The following is a 23,106-nucleotide window of genomic DNA, read 5'->3' on the forward strand; positions in this document are numbered from 1 at the left end:
GCAGCTAGGCTGGTATACTCCTGGCTTTTAGGTGCCTGGGTGAATCATGTGCCTTTCTATTCTAATGTCCACCTCCCTTGATATTGGCTTCCAACGGTTTTGCTTTTATTTAGGCCACAGCTACAACTGCTGGGAAGGGATGCAGCTGGGGACATTAGATTTTTGTATAATTATTGTTGCTTCTAAAAATTTTCCTATTTGAATGCTATCTTTTACTGAGGAGTTATTTTATGCTAAGCACTGAACTAGATAGTCTAGAGCTGTATATTATTTAATTTTGTCCTCATTCCTAAAAGTTTTTGTTTTTTTATTTCTTAAACATAAGAGGAAATTGGGGCTCAAAACAGTTAAACGACCAGCTCAGAAACCACACAGCTAATATGTGGTAGAACTGGGACGTGAACTTAGGTCAACACTGACTCCAATGCCCTCAAACTTTTCATTAGGCTTCATGGCCCTCAATATGAGCACAGAGATACTTAAAAAATAATAAAAACATACTTTTTATTCTGATATGTTTTGACCTAGAAACAAACAACAAAACACACCTCACTGGTTCTGTCAGTCTCTGCAAAAGCTGAGAATCCAAGCTGCTCATCTCAAGGAGATACCCAGTTATCAAAGAAACATTGCATATGCTTTGCTCAGTGGTTTAGACTTGGCTGCACTACGTGGAGACCCACACACTACATTAGTTCCTCAGATATGTGTTATATGATTTTAAAAATTCTGAATATGAATCTCTTTGGACAAGAACGCACTCTCCTGTTTTTCCCTTTTGTCTCACACTTGGCCCACTTTGCTCATAAACGTGGTATGCCTAATCCCTATGGACACTTGAGATTGTAACAACTGCAGACAATACAAAGACACTGAAGGTTTTAAATAAGGGGATGACACAATCAAACAGGCATTTATAAAGGACTTCCCAGGCTACAGTGTGAAGGATGAGTTAGCAAAGAGCTAGTTTCAGAAAAGGTCACCGAAGCTCTTGTAAGTGTTGAAAATTCAAACTGATGGTAGTAGTAATGAAATACAAACCTGAAATACTTTAAGGAGATAGAAATTATATAACTTAATGATTAATTAGCTGTGATGGGTTGAGTGTGAAAAGGGTGGCTGCATGACTGGCTTTTGGGTTACTGGAAGCTTGCATGCCATGAACCAAAAGAGATAAAATAGAGGAAAAAGGTTTGAGAAGTAAAAGGAGTTCAGATGAGATCTACTGAATTTGAGGGGTCCACAGCATATTGATATGGAGAGGTTCAGGACATTCAGGATGTTTAAAAGGTAGCTGGAATTATGGGTTTAAATTTTAGAAGAGAGAGGTTAAAGCTGGGAGTCATTAGCATATATATGGTTAGCTGCAAAGGGCCTGAAATAAAGTTGCCTAAGGAGAATTCACGGTTGAAGAGAAGGATGAGGGAAGGGTAGAATGAAGTAGGATTCCAATATTTAAGGTGTAAGGAAAGGGAAAGGAATCAGTGAAAGAGAAGGTGGTATCACAGTATCAGAAGGAATATAGTCCAAATTAATAGAAATAGGAAAAAAATTGGCAAGAGACCAGTCATTATGTTTCTATAAATAAATTAAAGCATCATTCCTATTCCCCCCCTCCATTGGTTACGCAGAGGGAACACTGAGTGCTTAAAATTTTAACTCTATCATGATCTTTTATTCTTACTATCCTGAGAGTTTCTTGAAGGCACATGCACACTTAAATGACTGAAACAGTTACCCTTGCAAATCACGGTTAATATTTCCTTCTATAACCAAGGTTGAATTCATTTTACCAAAAAAGCATACCCTGTACTACTTGAGGTTTTTACGTCTTCTAATCCTGGCTTGGTTACTTTCAAGTAGGGTATCTGTTTTATTTGGAGCTATTCAGAGTGTTTATTAATTTATATGTTCTGACACTCCAGAGGCTGAACTCCGATGTTCTGGTCACTGATGAGGCAAGTCAGGGCAGCAGCCCTGTACGTTCTCATTTAGGCCTTGCCAGGCTATCAGGAAAGGTCCTTCCAGAAGCAGCTCTCTCAACCTGTTCAATCTTTATCTGCTGATCATGCATATAAAACAAGCGAGCAAGCCAAAAACAAAAAATGAGCATGCTTTAAGTGAAACACCAGAATATGCTGCCAGGCAATTCTCTTGTAAACTTCCCTGTCTCCCCTTTAATGTAGGCTTCAGAGTAATTTTTGGATCTATTTGTTCTGGAAAGCTTTAAGGCATCCTAACAGATAGACACAATCTACTCCTTTGTGTTTATACTAACTCACAACCCATTTCCATTGAAAGGGCAAATCCATCTGAGAGAGGAATTCTTTTGAATCACAGGCTACTTATAGAGTGAACAATGAGGCTTTTCCCCTGGCTGGAAATAGCATCATCTACCTTTTATATAATGATTTCCAAAATGATCTTAACATATGTTGGAACTGATTAAAACAGCAATGAGATTCTAAACAAAGATACATTACTGTGCATATTTTATTTAGATTTCCATGACAATCTTTTCTATTAGAAAACGAAGCTACATTTGGTCTGTTCTGATTAAGAATCCATTTTTCTAATATTCTACCATTAATAATAATAACAATTACAACTCTAGACTGTTTTCTGAGGTCTACTTTGCTTTAGTGATTACAAAAAAAGTATCTTTTTCTATGTTTAATAAGTCACACCTTGCAATAGTATGGTACATTTGTTATAAGTCATGAAAGAACAGACTAATGGAATAGCACTAATCTTATACGAGGGCCTAGCACCTTGCTTTCTATATAACATTATTCTTGGGGGAAGAATTACATGTCAAAAAATGCCCCTTCCTTAATTCTTCTGAATGTTTCAAGGTATGGTGCCTAGGAACAGTGTGGAACAAACCTGTCTGTCCTTCACACAGACTGAGGTAAAAAAAAGTATTCCTAGTTCTAGGTGTTGTAGTTGAAGCACAGCATTTCCTTGGGAGGATTTTCCTTCAGGAGAAGGGAGCTACACAAGATGAAAATATATAAAGAATTATTTTAAACACACTTAAGAAACAGCAGACCAACTTTCTTTTCATTTACTTAGCTGCCTTAATGAAGTCTGATTTCATTTTTGTTAATAACTATTCTACAGAAACTGTTTGAAAGTCTATTCGCCCTTTCAGCATTTTCTAATAGTTTCATAATAAGTGCCATGTAATAAACTGGCTAATATTTGGCTGCAAAATATCTGAAAAACAATAAAGTCTTAAAGAATGATAAAAGATAAGCCAAATCAGGAAATATTCCATTTTATAACTCTACGTATTTTACATTTAGCTTTTATATGCAGATAACTGCAAGGCATAGGGGAATAATACATGGCTCAACGACTATTATACTTTGGGCTATAAATCAGAGGTCCTATAGTCAGGCTTGGCTTCAACTTTGTTTTGTAGAACTCTGTTGGCTAAAATACTCACCACTGGTGTTTGGCACCTAAAGTCAATGCGAATGAGAGTAACTATGGCACTCTGCCCTGAAGTCAGGTCAATACCTATTCCTGAAATGCAAGATCAGGAGTGGCAAACAGAAAAATTCCAACTGGTTACATAGGTGTTAAGAAATAAACCTAAAAATCAAGATTCTTTCTGTTGGCTACACTAGAAGGCCAGTGAAAAATGCTGTAATTACTTTTTTTTTTTTTTAATTTTTATTGGGATTGTTCAGATAACATACAATTATCCAAAGATCCAAAGTATACAATCAGTTGCCCCTGGTACCCTCTTACAGCTGTGCATCCATCACCGCACTTAACTTTTCTTCAATTTTTAGAACCTTTTCATTACTCCAGACAAGAAATAAAGTGAAAGATGTAAAAAGAAAAAAAAAAAAAAAAAAGAAACTCGAATCCTCCCATATCCCTAACCAACTCTCCTTAATTGTTGACTCGTAGTGTTGGTATAGTACATTTGTTACTGTTTATGAAAGAATGTTGAAATACTACCAACTATAGTATATAGTTTGCAATAGGTATATATTTCTTCCCTATATGCCCCTCTATTATTAACTTCTAGTTGTATTGTCATACATTTGTTCTGGTTCATGGAAGAGATTTCTAATATTTGTACAATTAATCATGGACATTGCCCACCATAGGATTCAGTTTTATACATTCCCATCTTTTGACCTCCAACTTTCCTTCTGGTGACATATAGGACTTTGAGCTTCCCCTTTCCACCTCATTCATGTGCCATTCGGCACTGTTAGTCATTCTCACATCTTGCTACTGACACCTCTGTTCATTTCCAAACATATAAGCTCATCCTAAGTTGAACATTCTGCTCATACTAAGCAACCACTCCCCATTCTTAAGCCTCATCCTATATCCTGGTACCTTATATTTCATGTCTATGAGTTTACATATTATAATTAGTTCTTATCAGTGAGACCCTGCCATATCTGTCCTTATGTGTCTGGCTTATTTCACTCAGTATATTGCCCTTGAGGTTTTGTCATCAACCCATTTTTTTTTTTTTTAAGATGGTTTTGTTCACACACCATACATTCCATCCTGAGTAAATAATTGATGGTTCTCTGTATGGTCACATATTTATGTGTTCACCACCTTCACCACTATCTATATAAGGGCATCTACATTTCTTCCACAAGGCAGGAGGGAGAGTCAAAGAAGGTAGAGAGGCAAAACAAAGAGGAAAAACGAATGACAGCTAGGAAGTAGCAAAAGGAAAAGTAACCTTAAATCAAAGTAAAGAGTCTTACAACACCACCAATATCAAGTGTCTAACATGCCTCCCCTATCCCCTCCTCTTATCTGCATTTACCTTGGTATATCGCCTTTGTTACATTAAAGGAAGCATAATACAATGATTCTGTTAGTTACAGTCTCTAGTTTACGTTGATTGCATCCCTCCCCCAATGCCTCCCCATTTTCAACCCTTGCAAGGTTGACATTTGCTTGTTCTCCTTCATAAAAGAACATATTTGTACATTTTATCACAATTGTTGAACACTCTAGATTTCACCAAGCCACACAGTCCATTCTTCATCTTTCCTCCTTTCTTTTGATGTCTCACATGCTCCCAACCCTCCTCTCCCAACTGTATTCACAGTCATCTTTGTTCAGTGTACTTACATTGCTGTGCTACCATCTCCCAAAATGTGTTCCAAACCACGCACTCCTGTCTTCTATCACTCTGTAGTGCTCCCTTTAGTATTTCCTGCAGGGCGGGTGTCTTGTTCACAAAGTCTCTCATTGTCTGTTTGTCAGAAAATACTTTGAGCTCTCCCTCATATTTGAAGGACAGCTTTGCTGGATATAGGATTCTTGGTTGGCGGTTTTTCTCTTTCAGTATCTTAAATATATCACACCACTTCCTTCTTGCCTCCATGGTTTCTGCTGAGAGATCCGCACATAGTCTTATTAAGCTTCCTTTGCATGTGATGGATTGCTTTTCTCTTGCTGCTTTCAGGATTCTCTCTTTGTCTTTGACATTTGGTAATCTGATTATTAAGTGTCTTGGCGTAGGCCTATTCAGATCTCTTCTGTTTGGAGTACGCTGCGCTTCTTGGATCTGTAATTTTATGTCTTTCATAAGAGATGGGAAATTTTCATTGATTATTTCCTCTATTATTGCTTCTGCCCCTTTTCCCTTCTCTTCTCCTTCTGGGACACCAATGATACATACATTCTTGTACTCTGTTTCATCTTTAAGTTCCCGGAGACATTGCTCATATTTTTTCATTCTTTTCTCCATCTGCTCATTTGCGTGTAGGCTATCAGATGTTTTGTTCTCCAGTTCTTGAGTGTTTTCTTCTGCCTCTTGAGATCTGCTGTTGTATGTTTCCATTGTGTCTTTCATCTCTTGTGTTGTGTCTTTCATTTCCATAGATTCTACTAGTTGTTTTTTTGAACTTTCGATTTCTGCCTTATGTATGCCCAGTATTTTCTTTATAGCCTCTATCTCTTTTGTGAAATATTCTCTAAACTTTTAGAATTGATTTAGCATTAGTTGCTTAAATTCCTGTATCTCAGTTGAAGCGTATGTTGTTCCTTTGACTGGGCCACAACTTCATTTTTCTTAGTGTAGGTTGTAGTTTTCTGTTGTCTAGGCATCTGACCTCCTAGGCCACCCCAATCAGGTTTTCCCAGATGAGAACAGGCTCAGGTCACAGAAGGAGGAAATATTCAGTATCTGGTTTCCCTGGTGGTTTTTCTTAGAGGATTGATACCCCTGTGCTTTTCTGCCAGGCAGGTGCACCTGTCAGCCTCTCACTGCCTGTGTAAGAGGGTGTGTCCTGTGGCTCTGCTCCCCCAGGCTTTGGGGTCTGGTTCCGGAAAGGTGGGCAGTAGAGCTGGGTCCCTCCCTTTCCTCTTGGGAAACTATGCCCCCTCCAGAGAGGCCATTTGCATATCAATAAGTTCTTTGTTTCTCTGACTCTGCTGATCAAAGTGTTTTGATTTTAAAAAGGCTGAGGCTGTCTTTTCTGCAAAGCGCTGCGGGCTGAAAATGGCTGAGGTTTTCTCCACAGAGACAGAAAGGGACAGAAAAGCTCCCAGGTTCACCTGTCAGCCAGAGATAGCACCCGATCCTCTGGGCTCCCCGTCCTGAGACAGATATGTCCCCCGACTCTCCCAAGGTCAGTTGTCACCAAAAGCCTCTGTCTGCTTGTTGAGGATTCGCTGTCTGTATTGAGCAGTTAACATTAAAACCCCAGTTAGAGTTGGGCTGAGAGAGTGCTGCTTTCTAGCACCGTGAGGTTTCCATGAGGCTTCCGTGAGGGAGGGGCTCTCGGCTCTCGGCTCTCAGCGCGGGTCCACAGTTTTACTTACAGATTTTATGCTGTGATCTTGGACATTCCTCCCAATTCAGGTTGGTGGATGATGAGTGGACAGTCATGTTTGTCTCCCCACAGTTATTCCAGGTTATTTACTAGTTTTTTGGTCATTTATGAATTGTTCCGGGGGGCACTAACAGTCTTCCACTCCTCTGTATGCCACCATCTTAGCTCCTCTCTGTAATTACTTTTTAAAATTTGTTATTAGAGCAGTTGTAGGCTTACAGAAACATCAGGTAGGAGGTACAAAGCTCCCATATACTTTTTGACTATAACATAAGTTTTAGTTTCTTGTCATTTAATGATTCAGTATTCTCAAATCAGGGTAAATTAGACTGCTTCCTGAATAGGTTTTCTGTGGTTATGCAGCTGTATACTCCCATTAAACTCTACTGTAGGGGTCTAAACTGCATAATAGTCAGCATTCTGCCACTTAAACTAGTTCTTTATCTAGTTTCCTAAATGATGTGCAATTTGAAATGATAAAATGTTAAGAAAGTTTTATTACTAATTTTTCTAATATGATACCTAGAAAATTTCCTTAGTGGGGAAATAAGGCATTAAGGTAATCTGAAATAAAGTTCATGAAATGCAAATGCATTCCTCTCTTTCGTCTTAGTCTTGTTCCTGTAACACAGTAGAATAGAAAAAAATTCCCCTGGGGAAATGAAGAATTTCAAGGATAAAGAAAAAAATCCTTTGGCCATCCAGGTAGGAAAAAAACTGTCAAAAAGAAAAAAAATTAGGTTGAATCACCGTTCTCCACAACATTTGAACACCACAGAGCAAGTTCTGTGGAGTCTTAAGAGAAAACAGTTGCAATCTAAGAATTCCAAACAAAGTGAAGTCCCCATATGCCTACAAGAGCAGCAGGAGATACTTTCAGACATGCAAGAACTTTGAAATTGTACAACCAACATACCCTTCATAATAAAATTCCAAAAGAAACAACAAAATTCTTGAGCAAGGGTTGGTACTTGGCCTGCTGGCTGGCTACCTGTTTGTGTAAGTAAAGTTTTATTGGAACATATGAATTGCCTATGGCTGTTTTGGGGTTACAAGGGTAGAGTTGAGTAGTTGTAACAGACTGTATGTCCCACAAGCCTAAAATATTTATCTGTCCCTTTAAGAAAAAATCTGCCAACCCCTGGTTGAGGAAATTCTTCAGGCAAAAGCAACAAAAATCAATCAAAATAAAGGAAGAGAAAAATAGAGAAAATGAGATAAATTAAGAAACAGAGTTAAACTTAAATAATTGTTATTAATACCATAATAATGGCAGCAAATTTTACCAAGCATTCCAGGAAGAATTAATGCCTTTCCTGCTCAAACTCTTTCAAAAAATTGAAGAAGAGGGAACACTACCTAATTCATACTATAAAGCCAACATCACCCTAATATCAAAGCCTGATAAAGATACTGGAAGAGAAAACTACAGAGCATTCTCTCTAATGAATATATAGGCAAAAGTCCTCACCAAAATACTTGCAAATAGAAAACAACAGCATATTAAAAGAATTATACACTATGACCAATTAGGTTTTATTCCAGGTATACAAGGGTTGTTCAACAAAAGAAAATCAATTAATGTAATATACCACATTAACAAATCGAAAGGGAAAAACCCACATGATCATCTTGATTGATACTGAAAAGGCATTTGACAAAATCCACTATCCTTTCTTATCAAAACACTTCAGAAGACAGGAATAGAAGGAAACTTCCTCAATGTGATAAAGGGCATATATGAAAAACCCATAGCTAACATCATTTTGAACAATGAGAGACTGAAAGCTTTCCCTCTAAGATCAAGAACAAGACAAGGATGCCCACTGTCACCATGGTTATTCAACATTGTGCTAGAAGTTCTAGCTAGAGCAATTAGACAAGAAAAAGAAATAGACGTCATCAGAATCAGAAAGAAAGAAGTAAAACTTTCACTATCTGCAGATGACTTGATCTTTTATTTAGAAAATAATAATAATTAAAAAAAACCATGACAAAGTTACAAGTTCAGCAAAGTGGCAGGATATAAGATCAACATGCAAACATTGGTGTTTCTACACACTAGCAATGAGCTATCCAACGAGATGAAAATCAAGAAAAAAAATCCTATTTATAACAGCAACTAAAAGAATCAAATATCTAGGAATAAACTTAACCAAGGACATAAAGGACTTGTACACAGAAAACTACAAAACATTGCCAAAAGAAATCAAAGAAAACCTAAATAAATGAATGACATTCATGTTCATGGATTGGAAGGCTAAATGTCGTTAAGATGTTAATTCTACCCAAATTGATCTACAGATTCAATGCTGTACCCATCAAAATTCCAACAGCTTACTTTGCAGAAATGGAAAAGCTAATTAGCAAATTTATTTGGCAGGGTAAGAGAACTTCAATAGCCAAAAACATCTTAAAAAAAGCATATTATAAAGCCACAGCTGTCAAAACAGCATGGTACTGGCACAAAGATACACATATTGATCAATGGAATTGAAGTGAGAGTTCAGAAATACACTGTCAGATCTATGGTCAATTGATTTTGACAAGGCTCCCAAGTCCACTAAACTGGGACAGAACAGTCTTTCCAATAAATGGTGTTGGGAGAACTGGATATCCACATCCATAAAAATGAAAGAGGACCCCTGTCTCACACTGTACTCAAAAATTAATTCAAAATGGATCAAAGACCTAAAAATAAGAGCCAAGACTATACAACTCCTAGAAGAAAATGTAGGGAAACATCTTTAAGATCTTGTGGTAGGCAATGGTTCCTTAGACTTTATATCCAAAGCACAAGCAAAGAAAGAAAACACAGATAAACGGGACCTCCTCAAAACTGAGTACCTCCATGCTTCAAACGACTTTGTCAAAAGAGTGAAAAGGCAGTCAACTCAATGGGAAAAAAATATTTGGAAACCACACATCTGTTAAGGGTTTGATATCCAGAATATATAAAGAAATTCTACAACTCAACAATAAAAAGACAAAAAACCCAATTAAAAAATGGGCAGAAGATGTGAATAGACATTTTTCCAGAGAGGAAATACAAACGGCTAAAGACCACATGAAAAGACACTCAGCTTCACTAGCTATTAGGGAAACGCAAATCAAAACCACAATGAGATATCATTTCACTCCTATTAGAATGGCCGCTATTAAACAAACAGGAAACTACAAGTTTGGAGAGGCTGTGGAGAAACAGGAACACTTTTTCACTGCTGGTGGGAATATAAAATGGTATAGCCATTGTGGAGGATGCTTTGGCAGTTCCTCAGAAAGCTAAGTATAGAGTTGCCTTATGACCTGGCAATCCTGCTACTCGGTATATACCTAGAAGGTCTGAAAGCAGGGATGTGAACAGACATTTGCACACTGATGTTCAAAGCAGCATTATTCACAACCCAAGAGTCCATCAACAGATGAATGGATAAATAAAACGTGGCATATACATACGATGGAATATTATTCAGCAGTAAGAAGGAATGAAGTCCTGAAGTATGTGACAACATGGATGGACTTTGAGGACATTATGTTAAGTAAAATAAGTCAGACATAAAGGGACAAATATTGTATGATCTCACTAATATGAACTAATTATAATATGCAAACTCATGGACATAAAATCTAGGATATAGGTTACCTGGATATAGAATGAGGCTAGAGAATGGGGGAACAGTTGCTTAATATGTGCAGAATGTTTAACTGGGTCAAACGTAAAGGTTTGGAAATGGATAGAGGTGAGTAGCACATTATTGTGAGTATAATTAACAGTGCTTAATTGTGGGTGAATGTGGTAGAAAGGGGAAGTTAAGAGTCATGTATGTCACCAGATGGAAAGCTGGAGGTTAAAACATGGGAATGTGTAAAACAGTGCACCTTGTGGTGGAAGATGACTGTGATTAACTTTACAAATATAAAAAAGTTCTTTTATGAACTAGAACAAATGTACGACATCATTACAAGGAGTTAATGATAGAGGGGTATATGGGGAAAAATGTACCTACTGGAAACTATAGACTAATGTTAAGAGTAATATCGTACTATCTTTCATCAACAGTAACAAATGTACCACACCAATACTAGGGGTCAATAATGGGGGGGGGGATAAAGGATATGGGATGTTTTGGGTTTACTTTTTTATTTTTATTTCTTTTTCTGGAGAAATGAAAATGTTCTAAAATTGGTTATGGTGATGAATGCACAATTATGTGATGATACTGTGAGCCATTGATTGCATACTTTGGATGGATTGTATGGTGTATGAACATATCTCAATAAAAATGCATTAAAAATGAAATTTTTAAAAAAGGAACCACCATGCCCAAATTTATGCCCCAACCCGAGTCAGCCCATATCCAATGACAAGTCCATGTAGAGGTATGAAGGCCCAGCCCTCTTGTCTCAGTAGGTGACATCTATCTCCAAAGTTCTCCATGGGATTAGCTGAGTATTGATTGTAACTGCATCATAATTCCCCTCCTTCTTCCCAATCCTGCTTCCTTTGCCTCGTCTCAGTGTTGTTCCTGACAGCACATCCCAATAAACATCCTATACACAAATGTCCATTTCAGGCTCTGTTTTCTGGGGAAACTCACCTAGGACAAATCCCATCAGAGCAGTGCACCCAGGTCCTAAGGTGGGGTGCTGTGGCATGTACTCTATTTGAATGGAAAATTCAGTAGCCCAACTTGACCCTATGACTTTCCCTTTTGAACAAGCATCTGATAACAGAAACCCCAGCAGAACTAAAGCCATGGTTCAACAGAGATCACTAATAACAGAGATCACTAGCCAAATCTTCCCCATCAGATTAAAGAAACTGGATCATAAGTTTATCATGCCCGAGACCACAGGTGAAAGAAAGGGGGACTAAGGCAGTTTACGCCACTCTCTTTCACATCCACTCTATCCAGTAAACAGGGTTCTTTTTCGTTTTTGTAAAAGCACTAGTTCTAAAGAATGCTCAATTTCTTTGGCCGTATTTGTGGGTTAGTGAGGCTGGGGATAAATTATTTCTTCCAGGCCTTATTTTTCTATCTAAGTCAAAAGGATCTATATGGTTTACAAATTTCCTAACTTAAGCCTCTTGAACATAAAACTCATTCTTAATTTAAAACCCATCAGTCCTCCCCTCATTTCTGGTTCTACTTTCATGTACATTTTTCATAGCCTTCATCCAGCCCCTTCTTTGTAACTACTACCTCCTGATAATTTGAATTAAATGTGAAGTCTTCAGTAACAGGAAAAAGGCAGGAAGATGGATGAATGGGAAGACAAATGGCTACTCACTGAGAAATTTCAGCCATATCTGGGAGCATCCCTGAGTACATAAACAGAATTGGGAAGTCTTCTTTCCTAAATCTCTTGTAAAACGCACATAAACCAATGATTGGAACAATTTTGGATGCTGAAGAATGTTGACATCTTTTCTTTTGCTTTAGTACACAATCCTTGACTAAATGTTGTGCATATGCATGTTAGGGAAGGACCAAACAATGGGAGAGGAAGAGGACTACTTTGAGGGGGAAAATACTCATTTACACATATATTTTAAAACATATTGATCACTATTTATATCCTTTCCACCTTTTAGAGGCATATTAGTCTGCAGCTGCTCTGCACACAGTGTGTGAATATGTGCAATGCACGTCTGTCTATATGTGTGTGTATATATCACTTCCTGAACAAGATAGAGGTGAAAGAGCCAAAGGAAAAGACAAATCAGTTTTATCCCAAAACTTTCTCTTTGGACTCCCAATTTTGATGTGAAGTGGAATATAAAAAATATTAGAGGAAAGTAAGTTTCAGTAATTTATAAAGGTACTCACTAACAAGCTCTTTCTTCCTCAATTTTTTAGAAGATTCTGGGGATTCAACATCATGTCATATTCATATTTTTAAGAGTCTTATCATAGTATGACCATTTCTACTGTACAAACCTCTACCACTTGGGGAGTCTTCTTGATTTACAAGTATCTTCTTGAAAATGTGTCTAGGATTATTACAGAAACCTATAGGTCATTCCTAATTTAGTATGAGTTTTTTTTCCTCTGAGGCGTTTTAAATTTTTTACCTAATTTTTTGTGTTATGAGAAAATTTTGATTTTTTTTTTAAATGAAGGGTGAGCAGAGACAAATACATATTCTGGGAAGTGGTGCAAATAATTTATGTCACCAATACTATATTGTCAATTAAATTTAAATGTCAATTCCAATAGTTAATTCTGGGTGTACACATGGTTTTGAAAACACTATGAATTTAGTAGTAAAATGAGAGAGGAACAACAAGTTGTCATTTCAAAGAGGTAATCAACTCTACCCTATACCCCAGTTTCTTAAAGTCCTTCAGACCTTTGTAAGTTTAGGAAGGACTTCACCTCACGTAGTTTCAGGGACTGAGCCCAAGTCCACAGCAGACCGGGAGTAAAGTTGCTCAACATGCAAGGCACCACCATGATGACTGCACTTCATAAAGCTCCTGGACAAACCCATATTCTGTGATTTACTGGCCTATAGTTAGTCACAGGGGAGCCAGAACCCCCTTAAAATAGGATGGGGCAGTTAGATTGCTATTCCCAGCAGCACATATTGGAAGGATCTGTATAGAAGAACCATGATTCTACTCTAACAAATTCTAACAGTGAAGAAAAACACCTAGAAATTTAATATATATTCTCAGAACAGTCTTAAAAGTCATACTGACTCAATCTTGCTTTTATTTGAAAATAGCCAAACAATGAAACTTTATGAAACAATTACTCTGGCCTTATTATCATTGTATTAAGGTTTTGCAATGGCTAAAAGAACTCTTCATTTTTTATCGCATCTCAATGTGATATATTTATTTAATGGCAACTGGAAGGGTTTTCTAAATAATATGATACACTAAATTTTAAGAACCTGAGTTTTAAGACTTCGTAAGAAGATTGTGAATTTTTTCTCAATTCCTTCAGCCAGGCATCTGCTACACAGACACTTGGGCTTTTTAACTACTACTTTTCTTCCATTTACAATTTTTCTAGAAAATACATTTCAGCCCTGATTCTGGGAAAAAAAAAAAAAAAAAAAAAAAGACTCCTAATTTCACACCTGAACAAAACAAATGGCTTATGTCTAGTTCATAGTACATAGCCTATCTCTGAGCTATAACTCAGCCTCAGTTGCTGGATGACCTTCAGAGAGCTGCCAGAAACATGTCTTTCATCTGAATTGCTCTTTTTTACTCTGTTATTTGACAGTTGCACTACAAAGAAGAGTATTCACTGTCTCTGTCAAAAAGCTTGGATTCTGAAACCCAAGAGTTCCTGGGAGAGAGATTAAAGGCATGCCAGTTCTTTATCCTTGCATTAAGGTCATGTTCTACTCTAGGAACATACTTTCTTCAAATGCATGTCACATTCTTTATGCCCAAATTTGTATGTTTGTGTGACCGATGCCTACCCCTATCTTCATAGATCTTAAAAAAAATTATCTGCTTGACTTTCATTGCATCCTATGTGGCTTCATTTCATTCCATGTGCTCAATAATAGCCAAAGCGACAGCTTATGCCCACAACCTTTTGCACAGATGCTTAGAACCTGCTGCTTTAGTAAGGAGATTGGTTATTTTTCTTTATTAGAGAAGTTGTGTGCTCACAGAACAATCATGCATAAAATATAGGATTCCCATATACCACCCTATTATTAACACCTTGCATTGGCGTGCAACATTTGTTACAACTGATGATAGAACATTTTTATAACTGTAATATTAACTATATCAGCCTATACAAATTTGAAAGATGCTCTTTATATGTGACAGGGTTTGACATTCACCCAAAAGCTATTTGGCTTTTCAATTGTGTGTCCAAATAGAAAATTTAGGTATTCTAATTAATTTTCTAGATTTCACCCTGTGTGTGTATGTGTGTGTGTGTGTGTATGTGTGTATATATATAATAACTATTATGTATATATAGTAACTATCACTGTAAATCAGTTTTAAATACTAGTCAGGATGCTGAGGATACTTGTATCAATATAAAATTTTACAGCTATATTAAGTAACCATTCAGAAAAATTATCAGTTATTTAATAAACCAACAAATTAACATGGAGTGCTTACTATGTGCCAGATACTGTGCTGCATATCTTTCCCAGAAGGGCAAATCATTCAGTGACAACTATTTCTTGCCCTGATCCCCTCTGTGATCCCTCAAATTCCCCTGCAAAACAAACACGCATTTTCTAAAGTTGTTCCAGGAGCAAGTAGAAAACAAATGATAAAGCATAAGCATAATCAAACGCTATTAAGTTGTGGGTTTTAGGGAAAAGTCAGCTATACAGATGGACCAATACATTTGATTCCAGTCTAACTTACAAGATGCAATGAATGTGAAAAACTGGGGCCCACAAATTATAAGCAAAGGTCTTTAAACATCATCAAACAACTATTAAGGGCTAAATACCTACAGAGCCATTCCAACTGTTAACAGAACCAAAGCAGGATGGGTTAGAGCCTGACGAGGATAGGAAAGAAGTTAGAAAACTTGTAAGGTCCCATGATCAGGGAAAATTTCTATAATCTGTTCTAGGGAAATGAAGGAAAGACTAAGTTTGGCAGAAGTATACTGAGGTTCATCTCACAGTATAAATCAGGGATATGGAGATGGCTGGGTAGCTGGATCCCCTTTCTACCTAGGAGGGACTCAGAGAAACACCATCCTTTCATTCAAATATTTTTAGAATGACTACTATTAGCAGGATACAGTGGAGGTACTTTGGAGATACAAAGCCTTATGACATAGTTCCACTTCCTACCCTCAAGATATTATTTAGTGATTCCATATTCACTGCCTAAACTTTCATCAGTTAAGAGATTCTTTTGAATTAGCAAGCATTTTCATGCAAATGTCTCTGGAGCTGCTATGGGGCACCACTGTTCATTCAAAATTTAATGTACAATTAAAAAAAAAATCTTGATGGGTTTAAAAATAAAATCCTAGCTGAGAAATGCTACGAGAAAGGCAGTTTTGGTTTGAAGAGTGAGGGGAGGAAAAGAAATATTTTTTATATGTTAAGGATTTAAGAAGGAAGAAAATTTAGCCTATTTTGAAGTTTTACTTTTCTTGCTCCATCAGGTTCCTCCCACTGGGAAATGAGGTCTAAGAAGACCTCCTCTTCTCTCTTCCAGAACCCCTGTCTGATTCTCAGATACCATAAGGGACTGACTCCATGGAAAAGTAGTAAAAGGCTTCACCGTCAATGTAAACCATTCAATAGTGGACGAAGTGTATGTAGACAATTTTGGTTGCAGCATCAGCCCACAGAGCATTCAGAGAACACCCCTGATAACCACTTCATTCTCTACTCTTTTCTTTCTTTCTTTCCTCTCCTTCTATTTTTTAATCAGGGGAAAGCGCGAATGCAGTCCCCCACTACCACAAATTATGCGGCCGAGTTTCCCACATTTGGGGGAAATCGCAGGGGTCAGCACACCCGGAGTGCAATGGATAAGCCTCACCTGGGAAAACCACCTTTGTGACCACAGTGTCTCCCCTGCCAAGTACTCTTTTCTTTTTATATTCACAGCCTTATCTTGGTTGTCTGTACTGAAAGGGTGCGGCTCTAGAAATCCCATGTCTCTAACTAGTTTTCTATAACATTTTAAGTCAATATTCTTAGAATTTTAAAAAACTTGAAAACGGATCTATTCAAATAAAACACAGGTATGAAAGGGCCAAACAGGAGAACTGGTCCCCTCATCGGTATAAAATTACGGGATCTTCCTCAATATAACCATCAAAATGCATTTAGATCTTATTGTTTTTATAAACCACAATTTGCTTCTTCAAGTCTCTTTTTTCTTGCAGGCCTTGCTAACACTCAGAACTACTCCCAGGCAATTGTTCCCAAAGGATAAATTTCCTTTTGCAGAGAAAGAAAAGATTTGAATCTTCCAGTATAGTCACAAGCAGATTTAAGAGAGTTTAAATGCCAACACCACTTATTTTTTGCTCATTTGAACTAAAATTATTAAGTGAAAAGGCACGGTGTTCTTGAATTCATCTTGCTGAAAACTGAATTTAACATCATCTATAAATACTTGACACATTTAAAAGCATTATTTTATTATTTTTGCAGAAGCTGCCTTTTTAATAGAAATAAACAATGAATTTACTATAAAAACAGATTATTACAGAGAAGGAAGTTACTGGTAAACAACACAATGAGATACACACAGCGTGCAAATGAGTATTTCTGAAATTCTAAGCAGCTCTTAGAGGCTGGAATAACACTGGAAAAGATTAGCCTTTCATCTGGTTGTCTTCCTCTTTATAATGTCAATTTAGCAATAGCAGATAATCTCCAAACATAAAAAATTTTACAGCTTTTAAACCAAATTTTCTCTGTAACTTCCCCATTTCTGATGTTCCAATTTAAAAAGATTAACTTTTAACTGCCTTAAATCTGTTGACAAATCTCAGCTCTTGGGCCTTGCCCATATTTTTCAATAGATCACTCAACTTGAAAAATTTATTTTTATCTATAACTTCTATAACATTTTCATTAGATGGGATAGCACTGATTAGCATCATTCTCTTCAAGTCACATATACTCTGTGATAAGCTCTTGACCTTGGTAAGGCGAGAAAAAAAATATTACAAGATTTCACTCTAATGCTCTTGTAATTTCTCAAAAGCTTCATATAGTTGTGAGGAAAATGCATCACAATGAGGACACGATTTAATTTCAGTATAACCAAATGCAGCTATAGTGAAAATCTATTAATTCAACTTCTCCATGGATTCCCCCAAATCTAGAGGGAATCAAAATCAGAATACCAGAGTTATTAGATTTATAACTATGCCAGAGTTAATTAGATCTGCCCCCAAAACTCTACTAATTAATACCTGATATTCTACTTAATACCGATACTATGCTCATGCTGAAAATTCTTCAAGTTAATGTATCAAAACTGACCAGAGAGATGGGTCATAATCATCATAATCACATTCAATTCATAAATGAACAAAATTTATGAATGAGGAATAAAGGAAGATACAAATATACGAATTTTGAATTATAATTAAAAAACAAGCTTGATTGGAAATAGATTAATTAAAGAACACCTTTCCCTCACTCCACTGGTACTGTCTGCAGACAGAAAAAATCAATAGCTAAATATTCTCAATTTAGAATATAAGTGGCAAAGTCAAATCTTATGTTTGCTAAACTTTCTTTTGGAGAAGATGAAAGAAAGTACATTTTATATTCTTGCTTTGTTACCCTGGCATAATACTTTTATATATGTATAGTAAATATCTTTACAAACTTGTTATCACTGTCATGCAGTCTACATTCTAGGGAGGAGATGGACAATAAACAAGATAAAGAAATAAATTATATAGAAAACTGAACAGTGATAAGTACAAGGAGAAAACAAAAAAGGCAGAAAAGGGGTTTAGAAGTGTGTATGTGTAAGTGTGTGTGTGTGTGTGTGTGTATGTGTGTGTGTGTGTGTGTGTGTGTGTGTGTGGCAGAAGGGATAAACTATATTTAAAATTTTAGGCTGTCCAAGGAAGGCTCCCTTATTTGAATCAGAGGCTATGTCCACAAGTACAGAAGATGAGAAATTCATGCCACTGCTTATTGAAAACAAAGGTATTTCTGCCAGATTTGTTATTCTTGGTGTATGTCCAATAAACTCTTGTTCAGCTAAAATTCAAATTTCCAAAAAGTTCAAGTAGGAGGAACTTTTTAATTAACTCTAATAGGGGAAATTATATTGCATAACATGTTTTCTTTAGAACAACAGAATTTCTTAATTTTATTTTGAACAGAGATAATTTTACATTTGGAAAGAAAATGAATGATTTACTACACATGGTTGTCAAATTTTATTTATATGACACAATAGACTTTTTAAAGTACTTTGAGGTTCCAAATGTCAGTCCGTTAGGGCAGAGTGTTCATATTCTTCAAAATGGTGGAAATTTCTTGCACACCATTGAGTAAGTTACCATTAGTAAGTAAGCGACTCAGGATTAGAAGCCAGGTAAACATCTGGCTTCTATGGTAAGTTCTTTCATTAACTTTGAAAGAAAACATCATCTGGGTGATGCCCTTTGCACTGTTCTGGTTCAATGTCTGGAAATCTCAGGAATGGTCTCTGATGTCCACCAAAGTAACAGATGAATGAATATGCAATGTTTTCTAGTCCCAGGCCACCCCTGGTAAAGCTTCTGATGCTTAGGGAACTACATTTCCTCTTGCAGATGACTTGTGAACCATTTAGTGCATCTAGACTGTAATGACTCCTGGCACCTCCAAGGAAGGAGATTCACTACGTGCTTGTTTACCATGGTCCAAGCAGCAATGTGGACATGAGAAAGAAGGGATTTCAGTGTAATTTCTGTGGCATTTTCCCCATGGCATGCTAGATAAAGCACACAATCCAGTGTGGAACATTCAGATTGCAAGGATGCCTGACTGCCCATTATCTACAGGGAAGTTTATGACCACACGTCTCCTAGCCCAGACTTAGAAAGATGAGGCACTAAAGTAAGTTATGTCTTATTATTGCTAAAAATATGACCACAGAAGTAAAGCCAAGTAATAGGAGCCCAGCTGTTTACCTGGCTTCTAATCCTGAGTCGCTTACTTACTAATTATTGGACTCTGGGCAAGTTCTTTAACTCTCTATATTACTCAAATTCCTCAGTCATAAAATGAGGATAATAATAGCACAAATGTTATAGGATTAATGTGAAGGAAATACAATATATGTATAATTGGAGTCCTTGAAGGCAAGGAGGAGGGAACACAGAAGAAATACTTGAAGAAATAATGGCTGAAAATTAACCAAATTTGATGCAAACTATAACCCACAGATTGAAGAAACTCAATAAACCCTAAGACAAGAAACATGAAGAAAATGATAACAAGGTACAGCATATTAAAAAAGAAAAACTACTGAAAACGACACTATAACAGTGGTTCTCAATCAGGGATAATTTTGCACTCCCTCCCCTCCTCCCCTGATGCCTCAGGGGGCATTTGGCAATGTTGGTGAACATTTTTGGTTGTCACAATTGGGAGGGGTAGTTTGCTACTGGCACTAGTGGGTACAGGCCAGGAATGTTGCTAAACGTCCTACAATGCACAGAACAGCTCCCCACAACAATGTATTACTCTTCCCAAAACATCAGTAGTGCCAAGGCGAGAAACACTAAAGGCATGTCATAATCAAAATGCTCAAATCCATGATAAACAGAAAATATTCAAATCATATTCTTATTGTTTTCTTCATTCCTGACAAATATAAAGAGTAAATGGGGAGGACGGGGCAAGATGGCAGATTGGTTAGGTGTATGTTTTAGTTACTCCTCCAGGAAAGTAGGTAGAAAGCCAGGAACTGCGTGGACTGGACACCGCAGAGCAATTTGACTTTGGGCATACTTCATACAACACTCATGAACACGTCGAACTGCTGAGATCAGCGAAATCTGTAAGTTTTTGCAGCCGGGGACCCACGCTCCTGCCTGCCAGGCTCAGTCCCGTGGAAGGAGGGGCTGTCAGTGCTGGGAACAAGAAGGGAGAACTGCAGTGGCGGCTCTTATCGGAAACTCATTCTACTGATCCAAACTCCAATCATAGACAGACTGAGAGCAGACACCAGAGAATCTGAGAGCAGCCAGCCCAGCAGAGAAGAGATAGCCATAGCAAGAAACAGAAAGAAGAGCCCAAAAAGAAAAGTGGAGGCGTTCTGGAGTTCTGATGAACATAGAAAGGGGAAGGGCAGAGCTCAGGCCCTGAGGCTCTTATGCAAATCCCAAAGAAAAACTGATGTCTCTGCCCCCTGGACTTTCCCTTAATGGCCCTAATTGCTTTGTCTCTTAGCATTTCAATAACCCACTAGATCTGTGAGGAAGGCCCCCCCCTTTTTTTATCCTTTTTTTTTTCTTTTTTCTAAAACAATTACTCTAAGAAGCCCAATACAGAAAGCCTCAAAGACTTGCAATTTGGGCAGGTCAAGACAAGAGCAGAACTAAGAGAGTTCTGAGACAAAAGGCAATAATCCAGTGGCTGAGAAAATTCACTAAACACCACAACTTCTCATGAAAAGGGGGGGGCGTCCACTCAGCAGACTGGGAGCCTCCCTACACAGCCCTGCAGCCCAGAACCGCCCTGGGGGGATGGTACTCACCTGTGACATAGCACAGTCACCCCTCAACAGAGGACCAGGGGGAGCACGGCCTGGAAGAGGGACCCACTCGCAAGTCTCGGGGGCCATACCAAGGACTTGTGGGTCAATGGCAGAGACAAACTGTGGCAGGACTGAACTGAAGGATTAGAGTATTGCAGCAGCTTTAAAACTCCAGGAACACCAGGGAGATTTGATTGTTAGAGCCGCACCCCCTGCCCCCGACCGCCCAGACACACACTCCATATACAGGGCGGGCAATACCAACTACACACGCAAGCTTGGTACACCAATTGGACCCCACAAAACTCACTCCCCCACTCATCACAAAGGCAAAGCAGGGGAGAACTGGCTTGAGGGGAACAGGTGGCTCGTGGACGCCACCTGCTGGTTAGTCAGAGAAAGTGTACTCCATGAAGCTGCAGATCAGACAAATTAGAGAGAAGGATTTCCCTTGGTCTACAAATCCTAAAAGAACCCTATCAAGTTAAGCAAATGCCAAAAGGCCAAAAACAACAGAAAATTTTAAAGCACATGAAAAAACCAGTTGATATGGATAACCCAAGCCCAAGCACCCAAATCAAAAGATCAGAAGAGACACAGCACCTAGAGCAGCTACTCAAAGAACTAAAGATGAACAATGAGACCATAGTACGGGAGACAAAGGAAATCAAGAAGACCCTAGAAGAGCATAAAGAAGACATTGCAAGACTAAATAAAAAAATGGATGATCTTATGGAAATTAAAGAAACTGTTGACCAAATTAAAAAGATTCTGGACACTCATAGTACAAGACTAGAGGAAGTTGAACAATGAATCAGTGACCTCGAAGATGACAGAATGGAAAATGAAAGCATAAAAGAAAGAATGGGGAAAAAAATTGAAAAAATCGAAATGGACCTCAGGGATATGATAGATAATATGAAACGTCCAAATATAAGACTCATTGGTGTCCCAGAAGGGGAAGAAAAGGGGAAAGGTCTAGGAAGAGTATTCAAAGAAATTGTTGGGGAAAACTTCCCAAATCTTCTAAACAACATAAATACACAAATCATAAATGCTCAGCGAACCCCAAATAGAATAAATCCAAATAAACCCACTCCGAGACATATACTGATCACACTGTCAAACACAGAAGAGAAGGAGCAAGTTCTGAAAGCAGCAAGAGAAAAGCAATTCACCACATACAAAGGAAACAGCATAAGACTAAGTAGTGACTACTGAGCAGCCACCATGGAGGCAAGAAGGCAGTGGCACGATATATTTAAAATTCTGAGTGAGAAAAATTTTCAGCCAAGAATACTTTATCCAGCAAAGCTCTCCTTCAAATTTGAGGGAGAGCTTAAATTTTTCACAGACAAACAAATGCTGAGAGAATTTGCTAACAAGAGACCTGCCCTACTGGAGATACTAAAGGGAGCCTACAGACAGAGAAACAAAGAAAGGACAGAGAGACTTGGAGAAAGGTTCAGTACTAAAGAGATTCGGTATGGGTACAATAAAGGATATTAATAGACAGAGGGGAAAAATATGACAAACATAAACCAAAGGATAAGATGGCCGATTCAAGAAATGCCTTCACGGTTATAACGTTGAATGTAAATGGATTAAACTCCCCAATTAAAAGATATAGATTCGTAGAGTGGATCAAAAAAAATGAACCATCAATATGTTGCATACAAGAGACTCATCTTAGACACAGGGACACAAAGAAACTGAAAGTGAAAGGATGGAAAAAAATATTTCATGCAAGCTACAGCCAAAAGAAAGCAGGTGTAGCAATATTAATCTCAGATAAAATAGACTTCAAACGCAGGGATGTTTTGAGAGACAAAGAAGGCCACTACATACTAATAAAAGGGGCAATTCAGCAAGAAGAAATAACAATCGTAAATGTCTATGCACCCAATCAAGGTGCCACAAAATGCATGAGAGAAACACTGGCAAAACTAAAGGAAACAATTGATGTTTCCACAATAATTGTGGGAGACTTCAACACATCACTCTCTCCTACAGATAGATCAACCAGACAGAAGACCAATAAGGAAATTGAAAACCTAAACAATCTGATAAATGAATTAGATT

At 37.6% G+C, this 23,106-nt stretch overlaps 1 protein-coding gene and 1 non-coding gene across 3 annotated transcripts in view; both read right to left on the reverse strand.

Moving 5' to 3' along the window:
• Positions 1-23,106, reverse strand: part of MICU1 (mitochondrial calcium uptake 1) — a 280,725-nt gene that overhangs the window by 113,575 nt on the left and 144,044 nt on the right. The window lies entirely within an intron of this gene.
• On the reverse strand, positions 16,225-16,388 carry LOC119511042. The gene has a single exon (XR_005212130.1). It is a non-coding gene; the product is annotated as a U1 spliceosomal RNA (small nuclear RNA).

This window comes from Choloepus didactylus, chromosome 15, assembly GCF_015220235.1.
Source record: "Choloepus didactylus isolate mChoDid1 chromosome 15, mChoDid1.pri, whole genome shotgun sequence".
Taxonomy (NCBI): Eukaryota; Metazoa; Chordata; class Mammalia; order Pilosa; family Megalonychidae; genus Choloepus; species Choloepus didactylus.